General features: G+C 29.3%; 1 protein-coding gene and 1 long non-coding RNA gene across 8 annotated transcripts in view; one reads left to right on the top strand and one right to left on the bottom strand.

The window, feature by feature from the left end:
* The window catches only part of LOC142324123 (cell adhesion molecule 1-like), a 508,688-nt gene that overhangs the window by 249,982 nt on the left and 235,326 nt on the right, over positions 1-23,380 (top strand). The gene's annotated exons all lie outside the window — the stretch shown is intronic.
* The window catches only part of LOC142324127 (uncharacterized), a 415,902-nt gene that overhangs the window by 4,344 nt on the left and 388,178 nt on the right, over positions 1-23,380 (bottom strand). The window lies entirely within an intron of this gene.

The raw sequence follows: 23,380 nt of genomic DNA on the forward strand, positions 1-23,380 counted from the left end.
TTTCAGTAGGCGAAAACGATATATATCTTCTTATTTAGATTCAGCGTAAGAAAATGGCTTTCAAACCAAGATTTTACCATAAGTAATCGGGAAGCACTCATATACTTAATCCCACCTCTCGCCCAAAAAAACCCAAGGCTGTGATCAGCGAAAGATATTATGGCACCGTAGGAAGGTTCAGTTTTAAAAATTCGTTGACATATATTAGAAAAAGTATTGGCAAGAGAATAGTACTTTGTGGTAGTCCGAAGTTTTTTGATTTTCTGTTATCACTGACATTATTTAAAGTCAGAATTTGAGTTTTACCCTTAAGGTAGTTTTTAAACAGTTCTTTTACTGGTCCTTGTATACCGCAGTTATTCAGTTTATGTATTAAAACTTTGTGAGGAATTGTGTCAAATGCCTTAGCTAAATCGAGAAATATTGCTATAATCTTATTGTTTTTATTAAAATTGTTGTTAATTATTCTAGTTAAATGTAAAACCGCATCGTTTTGTTGATTTTTCAAATTGAAAGCCGCACCGATTTTTATGTATAGAATTATTTTTATCAAGAAACTTGGTTACTCGGTTTTTAATATTTTTTTCAATTATTTTGGAAACGTTACTTAAGACATATCGGTCTGTAATTTACCGAGTTGTTTTAATCCCCTGATTTATGTATTGCGATTATTTTGGCTATTTTCAATTTAGTAGGGAAATATCTTTCGATAAATCATCTGTTTATTATTTGTTCAAGTGGTTTTACTATGCAGTTACTTATTTTATTTTTTTAAGGAAGAAGGATTAAAGTTATCGATCCCAGGTAATGAGTTATTTTTTAAATTTTTTATTACATTTTATATTCCAGTAATATTTGTTGGGTTAAGAAACAGGTTTTTAATAGTGGGTGGGTTAACGAAAGAGGTAGATAGGTTTAAGTTATTTTTATTTTTAGTATTGCATTTTCATAATTTTCTTTTACATTTGTAAAGTATGTACGAGTATTTAATTTATTAAGTTCAATTTTCGGTTGTGCAACTTCTTTTTTCATGTCTAATATTTCATTAATACATCCCCACGTTTTCATAATGTTGTTTTTATTTGATTTTAACATAATCAGTTTTTGCTGTCTTTATTATATTGTTAAATGTGTTCCTATATTTCTTATAATAATCTTGTAGTTTTTTATTAAAAGGTTGTTTTAATAATTTACGGTGCATTTTATCTGTTTCTTTCATTGCAGCTACCACGCTCAGAGTGATTAATCGTTTTAGTGCTTTATTTTTATTTAAGTAGACAGTAAGTTTATTAATAAAATTCGTTACTAACGTATCTATAGTATCAGTGTTATTACTGCATACGTCTGCAATTTTCTTTATCTAAACTAGATTTAAGTTCATCATAATTTATTTTATTGATAATATTATTGGCCATCTTATCTGTTACAAAGTTTGTAAGTTTAACATAAAATGAAGAACAGAAACGGTCAGTGGTAGCAGTCCTCAGGATCGTCCTGATCACATCACTCTGCCAAGCAGAACCACTCTTAAAGAAAATGTGGCGATGCAGCTGGTCGACTGCATTTCGCCATCAAGAAATCGTTTTGTAATCGTGTAGGTTTGTTTACATATGATTTAAATCCATGCTGTTGCATAATACTAAAAATTTCATTTATCGGGCTATTATCAAGAATATTCAAATTCGTATCCCCTATTAAGATTATGTTATCATCCGTCTTTATATTTTGTAGATAAGCATCTAAGCTAATCAGGCAAAAATGTATGTTCCGGGAAGGCGATCAATAAACGCCAGTCAGTTTATGGGTTTCATTTTCAATTCTAAAATTAATAACAACGGAATTTGCATTTCCTAATTTTACATTCATTATCTCGTGTTTAATATTTTTATCTATAAATAAACATATACCGTCACTCTTTGTGAATTTGTTATTTTGAATGACTACATTATAACCTTCTAAACTGAAATTAAATTGATTGTCATCACCGATCCAAGTTTCGGACAATATAATAATTTGAAACTTAATTTTACTATTATATATGTAACAACAAATCATCAAAACCTTTTTCTTATTATACTTCTTATATTGACATGAATTACATTTAAGTCATACTTATGGTTAAAATATAATTGAGGATTAACATTAAAAAAATCAATTCTATTGTACCGTAGCAGTCATACACTATCTAATCATCTAACTCATTGTTGAAGATATAATACGATAAGTAGTTAAAAAAACAAGTTAAAATTAAAAGTCTAATAAGAAGTGGAAAAAAAAAACAATAAGTAATTCTAAAATTACCCAATTCCTCTCGGGCTGCACTTCCCTGTAATCTGAATAATCAATAAATTACGAAAAATATTCAATTTACTGTTACCCATCAAAACATTAACAAGCACACAATTATAGTGAAACGCATAGAAACATAGTGAAATATATCAGAATCTACATACCGACATTCCTATCTGTAAACAAGTTACTTATTTTCTAAGCGAACCATGTCATCCTCATTGATAAGTCTGACGGCTCTTGAGTCAGAGTTTTCCTTTAGAAACAGTTTTTCTTCTTTCAAACAAACGTATGTAAGCTTGTTTTGTTTTTCAAGTTCCCTAGCTCTACTTAGAATGATTTTGTTCAGTCGCGTGAAATTTTCATTGATATAAATAGTTCCTTAAGGACTAGGTATGCACTTTGATCGTCAATTAAGCTGATTACACCGGCTACCGGGTAGGAATTCTAACTTGTCTCTTTCAAATAAGTTATTATTGTGGAAAGTATTCCTAAAAGAAATTTGGACTTACGGTGTACAACTGTGTGGCATGAGTTGTGTCAGTAAAAATAAGATGATCCAACGGTTTCAAAAAAAAAATCGAAGGCACCGTGGTTTACAACGAACAACGGGATTCACGACTATTTACAGATCTCTTACGTGCAGAAGAAAATTCAAAGATTGAGCAGGATTTATATATCATGACTTAGTACACATGATAACAATTTAGCTAAAAATCTGTTGAATAAAAGTAGGGACGTTAGGGGCTGAAAAGATTTCATGTGCTGGACCTCATGATTCGTGACATATCTTTAATAATGAAATGTCAATAACACAAATCATACGTCATATATTACCTCTGTGTTGTATAAAAGATTATTTTTAGTAATTTGGTAGTGTACAGTGTTATGTCAATATTACCTATTAGCATTGTAACTGCTCTGTATATACATCGCCATCGTTACCATTCAAGTTTTTAATAACATTATTATCTATTGATATTGCTACTTTTCTGGGATTCTAAATTTCTGATACTGGTTGTCAGGACTTACTACTGTTATTATTATTCTCTTTTTATCTAATCAGCTTTATTTGCAATCGGTTTTCTAAAATACATTTTGAAACCATAAGTAAATCGAATGATTTGTTGAATTATTTATTACGGGTATTATTGTTTTGTTCCTATAATATCCTCGTCAGCTTAGCTATCTGTTTTTTATCGTTTTTTTCGTTACTTTTATTTTTTTTACTGCTATCGATTTTTCTGTTGTTACAATTTCATGAAGTACTGCATTTAAGAATTTTTATGTATTATAATGTTTGTATCCAATGAGGACCGTCATTGCCCGGTCTTCATTCTTGTCATAATTTCTCATTCGATTTACTTATGAATTCAAAATGTAATTTAAGAAACCGATTGTAAATAAAGCTGATTAGAAAAAAAAACCAAAAATGAATTACAGGAAGCTCTGAATAACATACAATATATATAAACACCAGCTGAGAATGGAGTTGGAAAGTAAACAAATCTACAACAAAGATATGAAATCTAACAGAAAATTAAAAAGGACTGATGAAATAAAGTATCAGACTTCTACAGATCAGGACAGCTTTAACATAGAAAAGAAATTTCCTAATACCAATTTTATATTTTGAAATTATTAAAAATATTTGTTTTATGGTTGAAAAATATGAACAATAGAAAAAGCAGCAGAGAAAAGAAAGAGAGTTAAAAGAGGATGCGTAAAAGGCAAAGTTTTTAGATAATTATAATAATATATAAAACTGATAGCCGAGAATATTTGAATATATAAGCTATATTTGATTTAAAAGAACGGATCAAAAGTGAAAAGAATTGACAATAGCATCAAAATAATAAAATTACTGGCTCTAAAGTAAAAAACCTATAGTTCAAAGAAAATCCACCCATAAAAGAGATTCTGTAATCGTTATTAACATGAAAAGATAGCCTATATATTTATTAATTTAACCTTGGGAGGCTAGCAATCACAATATAATATTTCCAAAACTTTAATTACAAAAAAAATATATAACTTGTTTTTATAATGGGTTAAACACAGTTGCAAAGGAAGGTTTATTAAATTTTATCTATATTGAATTGACATTAATTCTAGTTAAGCGATACGTTTATTACGGTATATGAACAGTATAACGTACCTACATATTGGATATTAAGCTCTTCATGAACACCTGTAGCTTAAGGCGAAAAAAATTATTTTACTATTCTAATTGAATTAAAGTCATTCAAATCATTTATTTCTGACATTTAAAAAAAAAGTTATATTCCATAATTTAAAAAATAATAATAATCATTTTCAATTACTTTTGAAGCAATAAAATTTTACTACTGCTATTTTTCAATTTTGTTATCAACGAAGTATTTTTATGATATACGTTAATTTTTTTTTTCAGAACATTTCATTGTATTTTATGCACCTGAGAGCAAATTTAACTCGTATAAATTATTTAGTAGAGGTGGAGTTATTAATATACAAATAAAAGCTTAATTAATTAAACACAAAAAAATTCTCATTAAAAAAATGTCTTTTTTTGTTTAATTCACACAGAAAGAATAGCGTGAAACGCAATATTTCTAAAGAAACATTTGAAAACAAATATTTCTCCCAAGTTACTGTATTAACATGGATAGACTACATACATTTATCTACTCTTTCTGAATCAGACTTTTTATTGTTTTATTTGCATCATTTCTATCGTATTCTAGTTTATAAACTAATTTACAAATCATATTGATATAAACAATTAAAAATAATTTTATACGTGTTTTAACAACATGAGTAATATTTGAATTTAAGGAATTAAATACACTTTTTTTTATAAATCACTGTTTCTCTCGTAATATGACACGAATCTATGACTTAACATTTCATGCTGCGGTAACAAAACGGCGTCATGAAATAAGACTAAAGAAACGATACTAACTGTGTATGTTAATTTATTACAGACAGTCGAAACACATTCGTATAATAGACAACAATGTCCCATTTCTATGGGATTTTTTACCAAATAATCATTGTTTATCCGCTGACAAACGTTTTTACTGATTACTAACCCATATGTTACTAATCTCAGACTCGTTCTAAAATATATTCAAGTTTAGCACATGAATAGTTTGATACATTTTGAAGCCAAGAAATATTAAAATAGGTACAAGAGAAAATCTTACTAGTGGTGGAGCAGGAGGAAGAGGGGTGAAGAAGGAAAATAAGAGTATAATTGGGTTAACAATTACTTAAGTTATCCTGAGTTAAAATCTTAGGAATAAAAAAAAGTGTTAAAAATAAAATTATAATGGGTGGTTAAAGGTTGGAATAAATACGTTATAATTAAAACGTTTTCGTAAAAGAACATACAATGGAGATGTTCAGCAATCAGTCTGATGACTGATTATATAAAAGATTACACGAAATAAAATTTAGTATCTTTATGTAATAAATTCCAACCGTTATTAATCTCGATTCGAATATATTTTTCAAATAAATGATAAAAATTACTAGAGAAAATTGTACTCCTGTACATAAACACTACTTTTAAAACCACAACAATGTCAACACATATTGTACCGAAAAGTATTATTTAGAAAAGGTATTTTTTTATAAATTTATTACAGGAAGTGGTAAAATCTTTTAAGAATGATGGCATGTTGAAAATGCATTTCAAGAAAAAAGAGGGGGGTAGAAGAGAAATAGCGGGAAGTAGGAAAGGATACGTCACAATGGGTTGCTGTCAGGGTTGGCAGTCTAGGGAACAATGAAGCGCGATTCTTTCCCTCGTCCGACATACATACCGCTATAATGTATTGAAAAAACGTGATGTGTCAGGGATATTAGTCCCGACAATTTCTCTCCTTCCTACATCCTACCATAAGGTAGTATACGTATTCCTTTTCTTCTTCAGACATTATTCCTCTTCCTTTAACGTCTAGCACGACATCCATTTTGTGAATAATGCAAAGACCAGCAGTTTCAAATCTATTTCGTTGTTAAAAGATACCAACATATGATCAATAAGTAAGATGAAATAGTGTACTAATAGTGTGTAAGATTAAATAGATTATTCCGTTTTATAAATTAATTTTTACTACAGAATAAAATAAACAAAGTATAACTCTATTTGACAACAACTAAAGATTAAACTAGTTTAAATAAATAAATAGAATGCGATGAACTACATAAATATGTCCAGTAAATATTTTGTTATTAGCTGTCTATTACTTCCTAACTTTCACGTAGCAGTTGCTTATATTTAAAATTTTAAAAATAATTTCTGAATCGAAGTTCGATTTTTTTAAGTTATGAACGTGGATTACTGTCATATAATGTCACAAATCCTCTGCTGAGTAGAGTCAATATGTTTGGATAGAAAAGATTATATTAAGTTATTTGCTTTAAACTACTTGTCAATTTATTTATTATGCCTTTAATACACATAAAATATTTGACACCAGTCAAAATTTTAGTGCGATTATTTTTGTAACACCAAATATAATTGATATTTTTTTCCTAATTTAATGTATTTCATTGCATTTAAGCCAAAAATCATAACGCACAAGCATCAATTGTTGTACGAATTGTTACATAAAATATGATCAGAAAGTTTGCAAACAATAAAAACACAGTACTTCTTTTATTCTATGATTAACTTTCTTCTAATGGTATTATTATTGAAACAAAAATAAATTCATTAAAATAAGATTCGCATAAAGTCGTTAGTAATGAAAAGGAGAAAATAAAGACAGAATATACTGTTAAAAATCACACACACACACACACACACACACACACACACACGCGCGCGCGCGCGCGCGCGCGCGCGCACACATGTAAAAAGCATGTCGATGGTGATTGATAATCAGCGTCCAGAAAAAACTGCTGAAGATGGATTAACGAAATGCTTTTAATCTTCAATTGAAAATCTAAAAACAAATTTTTAGATTTTTTGAAATTTAACCTTGAAAGGGGCGATGAATGATTGCAAATTTTCCCCACTTTCGACTGTACTAAATGAGTTTTTCACTCGATTTGGGCTTCAACTTCTCTTCAGACAAAAATCTAAAAACAATTTTTGGACTTTTTGGTTTTTAATATTTTACAGAGTAAAAAATATGAAATTTAAAATTATTTTTTTCCGTTTTATGCTACCGCTATCGAATCAATGTTTATTAAATTTGGTAAAATTAAGATGGTAGAATTATAAATTTATGTTTGTAATTCTGAGTGTGTATTTCGCGAGCGAAGCCGCGACTTATATATAATACATATATATATAGGACGAAGGTTGTTTATTGTTCGGGATAAACAAAACAACTATACAACTATTCGATCAGTCGCTACGAAATTTTTACCCAAGTTTCTTGGCATAATTGAAAACAATTTAAATTATATTTATTATTTTAACCTTTCCGATATATTTCTAATTTTATTTTTTTATCTATTTTATTATGTATTTTTATATCTAAAATGTTCAAAAAATATTTTCTATTTCCATGGTATATTTTATGTATTTATCAATTTGATTAAATTCATTTAATATTATATTTTATTTATTTTCAACATTCTCATTACATAAAATTATAATGTCATCAGCATAACGTTTATACGATAGTATATTACTTGAGTCAGAATTTTATTAATATAAGTATCTTCTAAAAACCGCAAATATATCTGCGCCAAAATTGTCGATAACGTTTCGCCCATAGCCAAGCCGAATGGTTGCTTATGATATTGATTGTTGAAAGTAACTGCATTCACAACAATGCAACAAAGCAATGTTAGGACCGGACAGTCATGACTGTTTATACATTTTAAACTACGATTTTTTAAAATTTTTTACTTTGATGTAAAATTGTTAACTCCTGATGATGGCTTTCAAGTAAGCCGAAAGATCTAGAGCTTATCTCAATGTGCAGGTTAAGTAGATTTTATTAATTGTTAATATTATTTCATTAACATAGCGGTACCATGTTAGAGAAATAAAGAATAATCAGATTTCTTTGGTAGCTCTGAATTCAACTGCTGATTTGAACCTTCATAGTACTATGCATAACATTAGTAGAATTATACTGTTTGAATTATTTTAAATTATAATTTATTTTTATTTTAAATACGATTACATAATTACATAGATAAAATATCTAAAGTATGAACGTAAAGGATGTTAAATCCTGATTCCTTCCTCCTACACAAACATTTTACGGGTTTTTCCTCGTAACTATTTTTATTCGAATCAAACTAAATTTCAAAAACCCGAAATTTTGTCAAAAGAAGAGCTTTTAGGTATGGTCCGAATATACGTGTTCCTGTTCATACAGTTCAATATTTTTTCAAGTAGATGATTTTATTACGCGGGATTTTTTTTATAAATTATGTAAAGATTACTCAAAATTTTTTTTTTTTACGAAAATCAATTATCATTAAAAGAAACATATTTATACAAAAAAAAAAGTTGTAAAACTGTGAAAATAGTTCATTTTCTTCTTATTGGTGTTATTTTGTGTAAAAAAAAGAATCAGTATTGTTACAGACCGGTAGTATCATGCACTTATTTGTAACTACTCAGCTGTCTGAAGCCGTAGGTGGTGAAGATGAAACGGAGTGTGAATGAAAGCAATTTATCAACTGACGACGGAAGAGAAAAGAATTTACAGTGAAAATAAGTCCATGAAATAGAGAGGAACTTTATAAAAAATAAAAAAAAGAATAGAATCATTTTAAGTTTATGGAGTTAATCGTGAAAATCTGAAGGAAAATAATCGGTTTTTTCAATTTTTAAAGGTTCTCATTTTATTCAATTCACTGCATAAAATTTTAAATAATTTTATGCAGTTTTATAGACTCAAGATTACAACATTAAAAATATACTACTCTGCAACAGCTACTTTGTTAATTATTTGAATTAACTATTAATAGTATTAATATAATTAAATAGTTTTGTGAAAGATATAACGAACAGGTAGACATTTGCCCATACTGTTTACACTTATTTTTCACATGTAAACTAAGAATCCCTGAAATAAAAACAATTTTACACGACTATAATAAAAAGCCAAACGATTTTATGATAAATTTAATCTGGACAAAAATTAAATTAAAAATTAGGGCATAGGTTTTATGGAACAAAGCTCCACATTTTTAACATAGAGACCATCTAAATTTAAATTATTTCTTCAAACTTCGGTTGCATCCTGAGATCAACTGTATTGGCTTAAAGCTAGATTAATCGCAAGTATTTAACAACACGGATTAGTTACAAGAGAATAATTTCAATGAGCAAATAAATAAGAATAAAAGAAAATAACGTGTAAAAGGAAACAAAGATTAAAACAAAATGTAAACAAATAACGAAGAGTAACATTGAATTAAATTTTAAGATCAGGGAAAAGAATAAATGGAAAATGGCAGATTTCGTTATTTAAGTAGTAAATAACAAAGGATGTACGTCAATATTAGACACTGATCGACAACAGATCGACAAGGATACAGACATCAATAGTGAATTGGAGGAAACTTTCAACAGAAAATTGATATGCTAGTTTCAAATATATATCTAGGAGGCAGATTGAAGTTTTTAAGAATATTTGTGTGGTGTATAGAAGTTTAACGTAATGAAACATGATCGATACGTCAAACAGAAAGAAATACAGATGCTATTGAAACGTAGTGAGTTTTTCTATGGTAAAACTTTTAAGTGGGTTGATAAAATTTGAAATGAAGTGGTCGTAACACGTTGAATGGCACTCGATCTGACAAATTTTTTCTGAAAATCCGACTATTAATTCTTTTAGTAGTAATAATAATTTGGATAAAACTGAGGCTTTTACTAACATATTTACGACGCCATATTTATCTCTTATAAAGCCATACATTTACGACGCCTCTTGGCCTCCTCCGGGCGAGATGTGTTATGTGTGAACCCCATATGCAAGGCTAGACGATGCAAGCCGAGCACATCGTGCGAGGCTTGCGCGCTCTGTTAACGGACCTCCTACCGTACCCGCTAGCGGGAGCGCAAGCCTAGCTAAAGCAAAAAAAATCGAGAACACAGGCTAGGTATAAAATTCACTTTCTAAAATACTTTTGTCTGCATTTTCAAAAAAATAAAATCACGTGAGTTAAAAATTATAAATTCAACCAAAAGCCTCTGATGACTCTTCATACAGTAAATGTACAAAAACTTTTTATAGAGCTCCACCATTTTCTCTAAATTTAGTATTTTCAGTTTGAGTTGTTATTTTTTGTAGACGTTTAAAAAAAGTAATGGGTAGTCTAAAACGTATTGAACCTTATTCGCACGAGATGTTAGCATACTCTGGCAAAAATCGAGGAAGACCGGCATGATCGCCAATGACTTAAACAACCATCACCACCACCAAATTGCGTTAAACCAGGAGAAATCTGGCTAAAAAAAGAAGCTCGAAATTTGGTTGGCACATGATCTGATGGTCTAGTGGCGTTCACCACTAGACCAACCCGGTGGGTTACAAAGCTTACCCTGGAGCAAACATTGATAGAGACCATAACCTAGTATAATGAAATGTAGATTGGGGTTTAAATACCTGAAGAAAATGTGTCAAATGAATCGAAATTTAGAGAAGCTAGAGGATGTGGAGGTAAAGAAAATGTTTGAGAAGGACATCGCAAGAGGTCTAAGTAATAAAGATAAGGTAGAAAATGTAGAAGAGGAATGGGAGAATGTTAAAAGGAAATTCTTAGATCAGCAGAAGCGAGGTTAGGCGGCACAAAGAGAACTGGTAGAAAACCTTGGTTATCAGAGGATATATTGCAGCTGATGGATGAACGTAGAAAATATAAGAATGCAAGTGATGAAGAAAGTAAAAGAAACTATCGACAGTTGAGAAATATTATAAACAGGAAGTCCAAACTAGCGAAAGAAGAGTGGATTAAAGAAAAGTGTTCAGAATTGGAAAGAGAAAAGATTATCGGTAAAATAGACGAAGCATACAGGACAGTCAAGGAAAACATTTTGGTACATAAATTAGAATTACTGCGCAGTGCAGGTGAGGAAGCGATTGATAGATTATACAAACTGGTGTGTAATATTTATGAAAATGGGGAATTTCCATCAGACTTCAAAAGAAGTGTTATAGTTACGATACCAAAGAAAGCAGGGGCAGATAAATGTGAAGAATACAGAAAAATTAGTTTAACTAGTCACGCATCAAAAATCTTAACTAGAATTTTATACAGAAGAATTGAGAGGAGAGTGGAAGAAGTGTTAGGAGAAGACCAATTTGGTTTCAGGAAAAGTATAGGGACAAGGGAAGCAATTTTAGGCCTCAGATTAATAGTAGAAGGAAGATTAAAGAAAAACAAACCAACATACTTGGCGTTTATAGACCTAGAAAAGGCTTTCGATAACGTAGACTGGAATAAAATGTTCAGCATTTTAAAAAAATTAGGGTTCAAATACAGAGATAGAAGAACAATTGCTAACATGTACAGGAACCAAACAGCAACAATAACAATTGAAGAACATAAGAAAGAAGCCCTAATAAGAAAGGGAGTCCAACAAGGATGTTCTCTATCTCCGTTACTTTTTAATCTTTACATGGAACTTGCAGTTAATGATGTTAAAGAACAATTTAGATTCGGAGTAACAGTACAAGGTGAAAAGATAAAGATGCTACGATTTGCTGATGATATAGTAATTCTAGCCGAAAGTAAAAAGGATTTAGAAGAAACAATGAACGGCATAGATGAAGTCCTACGCAAGAACTATCGCACGAAAATAAACAAGAACAAAACAAAAGTAATGAAATGTAGTAGAAATAACAAAGATGGACCACTGAATGTGAAAATAGGTGGAGAAAAGATTATGGAGGTAGAAGAATTTTGTTATTTGGGAAGTAGAATTACTGAAGATGGACGAAGCAGGAGCATATAAAATGCCAAGTAGCATAGGCGTAACGAGCCTTCAGTCAGAAATATAATCTGTTACATCAAAAATTGATTTAAACTTCAGAAAAAAAATTTTGAAAGTTTATGTTTGGAGCGTCGTTTTATATGGAAGTGAAACATGGACGATCGGAGTACCTGAGAAGAAATGATTAGAAGCTTTTGAAATATGGTGCTGTAGGAGAATGTTAAAAATCAAATGGGTGGATAAAGTGACAAATGAAGATTTGGAAAAACATAGTTAAAGAAGAGACAGACTTATAGGCCACATATTAAGGCATTTGGAATAGTCGCTTTAATATTGGAGGGATAGGTAGAAGGGAAGGGTAGGGAAAAATTGTGTCGGCAACGTCTGGAATATGTAAAACAAATTTTTAGGGATGTAGTATGTAGGGTGTATACCGAAATGAAACGACTGGCACTAGAACAAAAAAAATATATAAATTGCTTTAAATTTAATTGCTTAAATATTGTTGTTGGTGGATACATATGAGTAATCAAGTTATGCAGCCTTAGCGTTTTATCTTTTACAGTTTCTTGTATTTGTATTCTTTACATAGATTACGCGTAGAAAGCTCAGTTGAAGCGTGAAGGAGTGGGTTGCGACTTCGTTCTTCCTATCTACTTCATCCTGTTGTGGTTACTATCCACTCCACTGTACTATTAGCAGCGTCAACACTTCAGAAATCCCTTGTAGAACTACTGCCGCATCTATGGTCTCCAAACTTTATAGTAATGCCATGACTTCGTTTTAATGTATAAACTATCACGACGAATAGTGATGCAATTAAATCAAGTTACACATTTTCCTATGGTATTTTTGGTTTTTTATTTGCTAATTTTAATAGAATTGGTAAAATATATTTCCATTATTTATTTACTTCCCCGTTTAAAAATTAATGGGAAAATATTTTACTACAAAAGCTCGAAAATTTGTGCGTAAGAATATAATGCAAAACATAATTTTTAATCATACGACTAAATGTGCCGATTTCATGATTTTTTTGTTTAGTCGTAAATTTCGTCTAGATAACACTGCGGAGGATTATTTAAATAGAAAATTTTGTGGTAACGAAGACGATATGAAGAGAATTTCTAACTTTAGACTGTCTTTTTTTTAATTTTTGAAGTAACTTTAGGTAGCCTTGAATTATTATATTATTTTTAAACGAAATTTAAAAAAAAAATTTATAAACTTCAGATTCAATAAGAAGGTTACGGTTAAAACAGCATTACCCACACTGTTTTATATTCTCCATACTCGACAGTGTTTATGTCACGTAATTTCTCTGCATTTCTCTTTTTTTAAGATGTAGGGTTCTCATCTTTTGTGTTTCTTGTAAACATTTTTTTTTATAAAAATGCTTAATTACTTTTCACAATAACTCAGAATTTACATAAAATTTATTTTTTTTTAAATATTACTAAAAAATTACTCGCTATGCATTTCAACTTTTCTTCAAAGTTTTACTTTTCTGATGTCAAATTTAAAACTGCAGGATACGAATTTCTTACTACCTATGTTTTAATGCAAGATTGATGTTAAAAAAGTAACAATTTAATGAACAATTAAGTAATATGGTTTTTAATTTTTTTTATTTATCAAATTAAAAGAAAAAACAACGACAAGAAAAGTCATAATAGAATAAAAAGTATACATATGTTTAAAATGTAAAAAAATTTCAGTCATTTTTAGATCCCCTAATTCTGCAGTAAAGTGATAAAATTTAACATCTATTAGTACGAGTTAATGTTTTTGTTTGAATTTGTAAGCAATTGATTTCATTTACTTTTGTTTATATTCAATTTTATTAAAGTAAATTATACTCGACGAAATTTATGCAAATAAAAGCGGTTTTAACGACCATTCAGAACATACTATAAACAGCAATTAAATAATAATATAGTCAGGATATTAATAATGTTTTAATATTTTCTAATACAGCCTTTGTTGTTGTTCGACGAAAATTAATTAATAACTAAATGCAAATTGATAAGATCTCTAATAATTATTCAGTATTCAACTGCAATTACCTATCTACATAATATATATTTCGTATGAATATTTAACAGTATAACGCACCAGAGTATCGAATTTCTTCCGATTAAAAAGAAGGAGAGACAACATAATAATGAAAAGAAGAACAAGAAAGAACTAAAAGGTATTCATTCCTTAGAATAACGGGTTCTTTTAACAATTTGTTGTTTGTTGTTCGTTGTAATCCAGAAAATGACACCTCCATCTCCAAAAGTTCTTGACCAGAAGGGTTCGGAATAAGAAATTATAGAAAAACGTAAAGGCGGCGCAGACAATGAAAATTATTACGCATCAACAATTAAGGAGTCGAGTCCAGGTCCTGGGAATATAAATACTGTCAGGGACTAGCGGACAGATAGTAGTTCTGCGAGGCTATGTTAGGCGCAGTCGTTATAATAGCAATATCAGTAAGCATGTGTTAACGTTGAGTGAAGAGTACGTCACGAGTATTCCAGTGTGGATAGCGGTTGAATACAAGAAGTTGTTTGGCGAGTTACTGGTAAACAATAGTGAAAGTGACAGTATTTTATTCATTCATAAAATGTAGGGTAGTTCTTGCGCAAACATTGAAAGTAATAATACTTGCAGAAAGTGGATCGTATGACTTTCGACTTTTTATAGTTAACTTGTCATTAACTGTCATTAAATAAATTTTGTGTTCTTCAATTATAATTTGATACTTGTACTTTCTACTTGCAAATAATAAATTATTTATTGGATTATTATTATTTTACGTGTAGATTCAAGTTATTTACATTTATTGTTAACTGTGTGTATATGTAACGTCATGAGTACATAAGTGTTTTGCGTTACGTGTGTAGAATGTTCAATATACCAAAGCTTAAATAGCTATTCTACTGTACAAAAATAACATATAATATAAATTATTAACATTGTTTTTACTGGTTTGGCTGACCAAATACAGCAAACATATTGATCCATAATTGTGAAAAAGATCAAAATGTTCATTTAAATATCTGGGTCGGATTTGATTCCCTTAATCAAATTACGTTTTTACCTTAATATGTATACAGTATTAAAAGTATTGAGAAAAAATCAAAATTCCTAATATAAACTTTTACCATTTATCCTTTTAACGAAATTACGATTTTAATCGTCAATATTATGTTATATTTAGAGTATAATTATTATTAAAAACAAAAAAAATGTAGGTCTTATTTGTGCCCGTGGCTTGATAGTTACCACCTCGTATAACATTTTTAATAAAAACTACAACATGAAAAAACAAAGTAAAAAATTATATAAATAAAAGGCAGGTCCCATAAAAGTTGTAAGTCATGGTAGTGGTCGTGTTTGGAAGAAGAAGCGTACGACGGCAATAGTAATTTGTGTAAAAACATTGATGGATATCTCCCAAAGCTTTTACATCGGTGGTATCCTGATAAAGACCAAACTGATGACTGATGTGTTATCAGGTGTAGAGGGTCTAAAAATAACCTCCGGTAAAGTTCATCAGGGCTGGAACGAAGGGATGGTGTGGCGACCGGGATCGTCACAAGGCAGGTGTCTTCCCCTACAAGGGTCAGATCCTCCTAGACACAACTTTTTTTAAAAAAGTTCCTAGATTAAATAGATACAGTTTTAACTACGGGTCCCATTCAGCCCACTTGTTTTTTGGGAAGACAATAAGATCAGTAATAACAGACTATATTAAAGTCAGTCTCGTATTAACTAATGATGAACCCCAGTGGTCCGAAAAGGCCTTCCGGATTTTTAACATTCGATTTGAATGCGACTTCTATCTTACTTTATATGTGTATCTGGTAGTTTATAACTATAAATAATTTATATATTTATATATATATATATATATCGAATTTCAAATTCGAGATTTTAAATAACTTCTATTTTCATTCATAATATAAATAATCAATTTTCTACTACGACTTTACAAAAAGGAAAAATGTTGATGAAAACTACTCCTCCTTTTTTTATGGCTTTAAAAAATTTAATTTCATCAATCGCAGACATATTTTTCAGCCATTTTTGAAGAATTCATTATGAACCAGTCCTGAGATATTATTTTACACGTATCTATGAACATTTTTGTGATTTTTTGTATAATGGGGATCTTGAAACGTTGACATTTGCAAAAAAAAACATCCGATATCTATAATTTTGGTCGATTGTTGTATTTTTTTATAGTTATGCTGCTGCAGGAGCATAACTGAGAATTAAAGCTGGAAAGTAAAAGATGATAACGATGTTGTTAAAAACTCTCGATATTTTATTAGAGTTTTAATTAGTGTATCAACACCATTACTCTGATTGGCTTCTCTAGTACCTCTAATGCTTTGATTTGCCGCAGTCATGAGAAACAATGGAAGTCATAGTACAAGGTAACAAATTAATTTATACCTTTCTGTTTTTAAACAATAAAATTTAAATTGCATCAATTAATTTAGTAAAGGAAATATTGTGACCATTTGCAAAAATATTAATTTTTAAAAAGAATGAAAATTTTACCATTAATCTTACCGTTAAAGACACAAATAACAACATTTTAAGAACATTATAAGACATTTAAAAAAAAAAAATAAGTTTTAAATCAATAAAACATTTAAACGTTAAAAAATTTAAGTTTTTGAAAATTTATTCAACTTACTTTTACGGACGAAAGAGTGCTTATTACCACCTATTTCTGTGACAAGATTTCAGATTATTTTTAGCTTGATAGATAATATTTCTTTAACAGGTAGAAAGATACGTTCAAGTTGTAAGATTAAATTAGAAAAAAGGTCAAAAAAGAAAGTATCAAATTAAATTTATGGATTGGAGGATTTTAATTTTTTTTTATAATTCTTCATTTTTCGATAAGCTAAAAAAAATGTTAAGTAAATAAAATAATTATGATATTCAACGATCTTGAAATTTAGTACTCCTTGAGCATATTCTTACCCCTTTATACATTTTTAAAATATGTAAACTTATCACTTTCATCCCATATGCAAGCAACCACGCTTGTGTAACGGATACAGTCTATTTACAGCTGTATTTCACTTATAGCGGATACATCCTTTCTTACAGTTTTATAACAAAGTAAAATTTTTGGTTATATATAAAGCCTAACGCGCGTGCAAGCGCTCACATACACACATAGAGAAATTTAGTATTTTTTTACTATAGATAAAATGAATCGGGGAATGGATTAATATTTTAATCGATAGAAATATTTTCTTTCCTTTTTACATAGGCAACTATGACTTCCAGAAAGTAAAATAATTAACAAATTTGCGCGTGCGTGTGTATGTATATATATATGTGTGTGTGTATGTGTGTGTGTGTGTGTGTGTGTGTGTGTGTTTGTGTGTGTGTCGTGAAAATAAGAAATTTTAGGCAGTTTTACGCTATGTTAAACATTAAAAGATTTGAGGGAAACGTCATAAACAGAGTATTTAGTAAAATTTTGTAAATCATAAATGATAACTAAAATTTTATACTATATTCAGTTCACTCATATATAAGGTAACTGAATTAGGTATGGTTATTATTACCTTAAAATAAAATTTAAATAAATTTAATAAAATCCAAACAATACGCCGAGTCGGCGATATTCGCTTCTGCTTTTTCTTACCACTTTCTATCTCTACATTACTTTCACCAAAACTGTTTGTAAAGTACAAAATATCCACAAATACCGTCAGTTTTTGTGTTTTACATTTCGTATATAGCATATTTATTCACTCGGAGACAAGAGATGTTTGTACATGTGACAAGAGTAACATATCTTAACACATATTTAATCCGACTGAAAACTATCTTAGAAAGTATTTTTGATAGGGTATTATCCTGATATCTAATTACACAGCATTACTATAAATATATTTTACAAATCCACCATTATATTTTTCAAACTACTAAAAAAAAAATACACAAAAGTAAGATTCAAAGGTTCAAATTAAACTAATATCACGATTATTTGTAAAGTTTGTCAAAAATAGCCTTATTTTTAACCAGTTAAGCTATGATAGGGAAATTTTGGAATCAAAGTTTGAATCTACTGGTTTTACAACAATTCAGTTTTGAGGTTAACTTTTCTTTTTAGTTTTTATTTCTCATTACAATTTTACAACGGACTTAGTTCTTAAATGTAACATATTCTATTTTAAAATGAATCATTCATTTTTGAACAAAAAAATTTAGTATAATAATTAATACACATCAACTTTTTTAACTGACCGATTGCTTTTCGATTAATTAAATATACAGTTAGAAAAAAACCTCCAATGTTTTATCTAAATCGTAATATATATTAAACATATCGCATTTGTAGTGCTCAACTCCGATTAGGTAGAAAAATCCACAACCATCCAACCGTGTGGTTAGCGGATAGGGGGTCCGCTAGTCATCTTCAATTATTCATGAAGTAGCTAGCACCAGATGCAAATGAACGGATCCGAGTTTGGTCGGATACACCTCGTACTTGTGTCGTCATAATATACAGTACAGCAAACGGAAATGCTATTTTTCAGCCTTTAATTATATGGGAAAGAGAAAAGATTTAACATGTATCTCGACAAATTTTAATTAATCCTATTCTCTTTACTTGTACTTTACTATCTCGTTATTTATATAAAAGATCTGTAATAATAATAATTAAAATAATTTATTTTTATTATTTTATTTTAATTAATCCTATTCTCTTTTATTCTCTATTTCTTTCTCTCTTTCTACAGTATGTTTTATTAAACTTTTTGAGGTACTGAGAAAAAGTAGACCGTTGTATAATTCATGAAGCTTCTAATCAATGCAAATCTTTCCTATTAAAAAAAATCTGATGTGGACACCTCATGACTTCCTTGTACACCTATTACATTACATAAACACATTTTTAAAAGTACACAAAATTTTATTTCAGTAATAACTTCAGATTTTTTTTTTTTAATATTTTTATTATTGAATGATTATTTTATGTAAAATTTAAAAAAAGGGAAATGAAGTCGAATTCGAACCGATGTGCCTTCCCCTTGTAAGATCAAAGTACTTACATATTATATATATATATAATTAATATAAAACACGCACGCACTCACGCACACACACAAAGAGTGTATCACGAAGCTCTTCCGGGACCTTCATAACCTCTTCTACTCGTGAAAATAATGGAAAACTATCATATAAATACTATTAAATAATGGAAAAATGTCTTAAAATGCTTCGTTTATGAGTTACAGCTAATAAATGATTTCTCTCTGATTTCAGCTACTCTGGTGAAATGAGGTCGTAATGTAATTTTTAGAACGTTAATAAAGGAGCAGAATTAGTGATTTCTTATGATAAATAAATTGGGGTAAAACGTGCAATAAATTTATTAAACGGGTAAGGAACACATAAAACGTTTAAATAAAAGTTGAAGAGAATTTAATTTTGAACAAAATGCTATAAAATTAAATTGAACGATACAAAGAAAAGGTAGAACAATTTGAATTTTATTTAGAGATAGTACACTAGACCAAAGTGCATTGTACGTATGATATAATCTATCTGATACCTTGGAGTATCGCCTGGCTTTTTCCAAGTGTATATTCTTCTATTATGATTTTTAAATTGGGTGTTGGCAATTACTAAATTATACTTCGTGCAAAACTCTATAAGTCGGTCCCCTCTTTCATTCCTTTTATACTAAGGCATCCTGGAATATTCGCTTTAATATTGGAAGGACAGGTAGAAGGAAAAAATTGTGTAGGCAGGCCACGTTTGGAATATATAAAACAAATTGTTAGGGATGTAGGATGTAGAGGGTATACTGAAGTGAAAAGACTAGCAGTAGATAGGGAATCTTGGAGAGCTGCATCAAACCAGTCAAATGACTGAAGACAAAAAAAAAAAAAAATTAGGAAGACAGAAAAAATTCGGTTAAAAAATATGCAACAAATAAAAAGATAGCTTTTTCGATTTATGGTGAAGGGGAAGAATTTAAGGACAACTTTTTTTGTAAATGGTAAGATAAGCATATACGCTTGTACTGAGCTTAATATGAAGTGAGGTTATATTTGTATAATTTTGAGAAAATTGACTCCAAAATCTACACCCCTAGAGATATTGCCCCCAAAATTTTACCAAAGAATTGCTCTATATACACGAATGTATATAAAATTTCATCAAAATCGACTTATCCAGTCGATTTTGGGGTCCTTGAGTTATGAAACGTTGAGAAACCCAAAAATTGCATACCCCATTCTTTGACTGACTACTACTTTCCTACTTGAAGAATGCCTCTACAGCTACGATTCTAGGAAAGTAAAAGAATCCATTTTGAAGAAATAGATTCTCTGTGAAAGAACTCAATGAAAGATAAAAAAGAAAACCTGCAAGAGGGAAAATTATTTTGTTTTATTTTAATTAATTAATATATTTGATTTATCACTCTCTCCAGATAAGTTAGTTAAAAATTAGATGACAACATGATTTTCAATTACATTATTTATTTCCAATAAAGTGATTATAATTTTTGAAAATTAAGCTACAATATAAACGTACATTTTCAACTCTGGATGAAAACTGTTAAAATACATTTTACGACAAAATATCTCCACCAATTCATCTCAAGTCGCTGTTTTCTCAGTTTTCCATGCTTCTATTTCGTGTGCACAAGTAAAAAGAACTTAGAAAACCGATACCTATTTGTGTCTCAAAGATTATTATATCATTTTAGGAGGCAAGAAATAATAATTTTATTGTTTTACTATAAGAAAAGAATCTAACAATAAGTGAAACTTTATTTAGTTTTACTTAATAATGTGTTTGCTAAATTAATTATCCGAAAGTAAATCATTATCTCATATTAAATGGTAATTAATTTTAAAATGTTTGCCACAATAATAAAAATCATTTTTAATAAAGATTGAATACAAAAATCCGTTCGTAAATAGATTAACAGTTTTCTAAACTGTGAGCATTATTAGTTACGTCGCGTTGATAGGTTACAGGAAAGAGCAATGGTAGGAGGGTGTAAAATGATATTGTAGATGGAAACAATAACGACCGTAATGATGTGTATGCGGTGAAAATGCACTTCGCATCATTTAACGTAAAGTACAACAACCATTTTTCAGAGTCAGTACTAATTACTGTGGACATATATTAGAACTGCTCTCATCCTACGCCCCTCTCCCTACTTAACCGATCTCCCGACCATCACTACCCATATTACTGTGGACATAACAAGCAGACCATCGAGCGGCCGACCCCATAAATAATTCGTTACTCACATTCTACAACGTGTATAACTTACAGTATATGGTGCACTCACTCTATCCGACTGAATGCTACTAGCAATACATATTAGTGCGTTAATACTGCTTAAAAGCTGTACTTACGCGTTTAATCAGACACAAACATTATTAAAAATAATGAATTAGCATAAAAAACTAAATAAAATAAATTACGCGCAAAAAACTACATAAATCTCAATAAAAATTAAACAATTTTGTCTGTCTCTCCAGGTATATGTATACTGACAAATAGTAAATAGATATTTCTGTAGACCTTCCACGGTATATAATCAGAGATTCAAACACTAAAAAAAATAATAAAAATTAATTTTTTCTAAGTAGGCTTTATTACAGTACTTTCCAATTATTGATACCGGTAATAATGGGAAATTAATATTTTATCGAGTGAAAAAATTTAAACAAGATCGGATTTAAACCTATAATCTTCCGGATGAGAGACAGATCCTACGACTAAGAAATTGATAAAACAATAAAAAAATAAAACTATTCAATCGTCATTTATCATAAAATAATAATCGATGGATGAAGCCGTTTCATAATGAAAATTCATCATAACAAAAGAAAATAAACAAACTATGTAATTAGATTTTCACAAAATTTATTTAAAACATCACAACAGCTGTTTCAGTACAAAGTACCTTCTTCAGGTGTACACCTCAAGGAGGTAAAATCTAATAAATTGCTTAAAATAATAATTTTTGTTAAAAGTTGGTCATACAAATTTCATATAACCAAAATGAAAGTTAATAAATTATTTTTCTAATAATTTTATGTGGAGAATAATAATTAAAACTACTCGTAAAAGAGCTTAGACATTTTTAAAAATTTGGAGAACATTTTAACAATACCACTTAATTTTATGTAAATATAATTCTTAAATGTACAACATATTTTTTTTTAATAATACAACCTAATAAAATTATAAAGCCTCTAGCTACTACTGTCTTGCCAAGGGAGTTCGCTCCCTGAACCCCAACGCTTCGTTATCGTTATGGTTGTGAGAATATTAAATATTTTACAGATATTCAGTAAAGAAAAATTAATTAGTCACTTTATTTCATTATATTTCTGTTTCCATAGTGACAGAAATATAATAATGCAGTAAAAGAATTCATTTTTATTTCTTTAATGAATATTTTTAATATCTTAACCCCCCAAAGAGGCTATGCCTTCGACCTATGGCTTAAACACTTCCTAGGAATAACAAAAATGTATCCTGAAAATATTAAAGCAATCGATCTGTTGGTTCTCGCGGGATGCTATTGCAAACAAACAGATCAACAAACTTTCGCAATTATATATAAGATTACGAGTAAAATAAACTGAAAAAACTCTTAACAAAAACAAAAAAATAATAAATAAAAAGTACGTAAAAGATGAAGGGTGGAATAAAATTTCGATTGCTAAACGATCATCAGGTGTTACTGTAATCTGATTAACATTAGCTACTTCCTACTCAGATGAAAAGCAAACTGAATTAGATTATCTAAAACGATACTTGATCAATAAATTTTTAAATCTGTTTTATACTATAATTAATCTATTTTAATATATATATATATATATATATATATAAAACGTGTCGTGAGTGATTCATAATCGACGCACTGCAAAAACTACTGAAATAAACTGATGAAAACTTGCATACTCATTCTTCTTACAGTGTAAATACAAACCCTAGTTTAAAGGGTTAAAATGTTACTATTTTACTATTATTGTTATAAAATTTACTATTTTTTTTTTTTTAATTTTCGTTAGCAAATGAGGATATCAACTTGATTTTCAATGTGTGCAATCTTCATGTGAATACATAAAAATCAATTTCTAAATTTTTTTTTGAAATTCAATCTTGAAAGGCGTG

This window comes from Lycorma delicatula, chromosome 4 (genome assembly GCF_047948215.1).
Source record: "Lycorma delicatula isolate Av1 chromosome 4, ASM4794821v1, whole genome shotgun sequence".
Classification (NCBI taxonomy): Eukaryota; Metazoa; Arthropoda; class Insecta; order Hemiptera; family Fulgoridae; genus Lycorma; species Lycorma delicatula.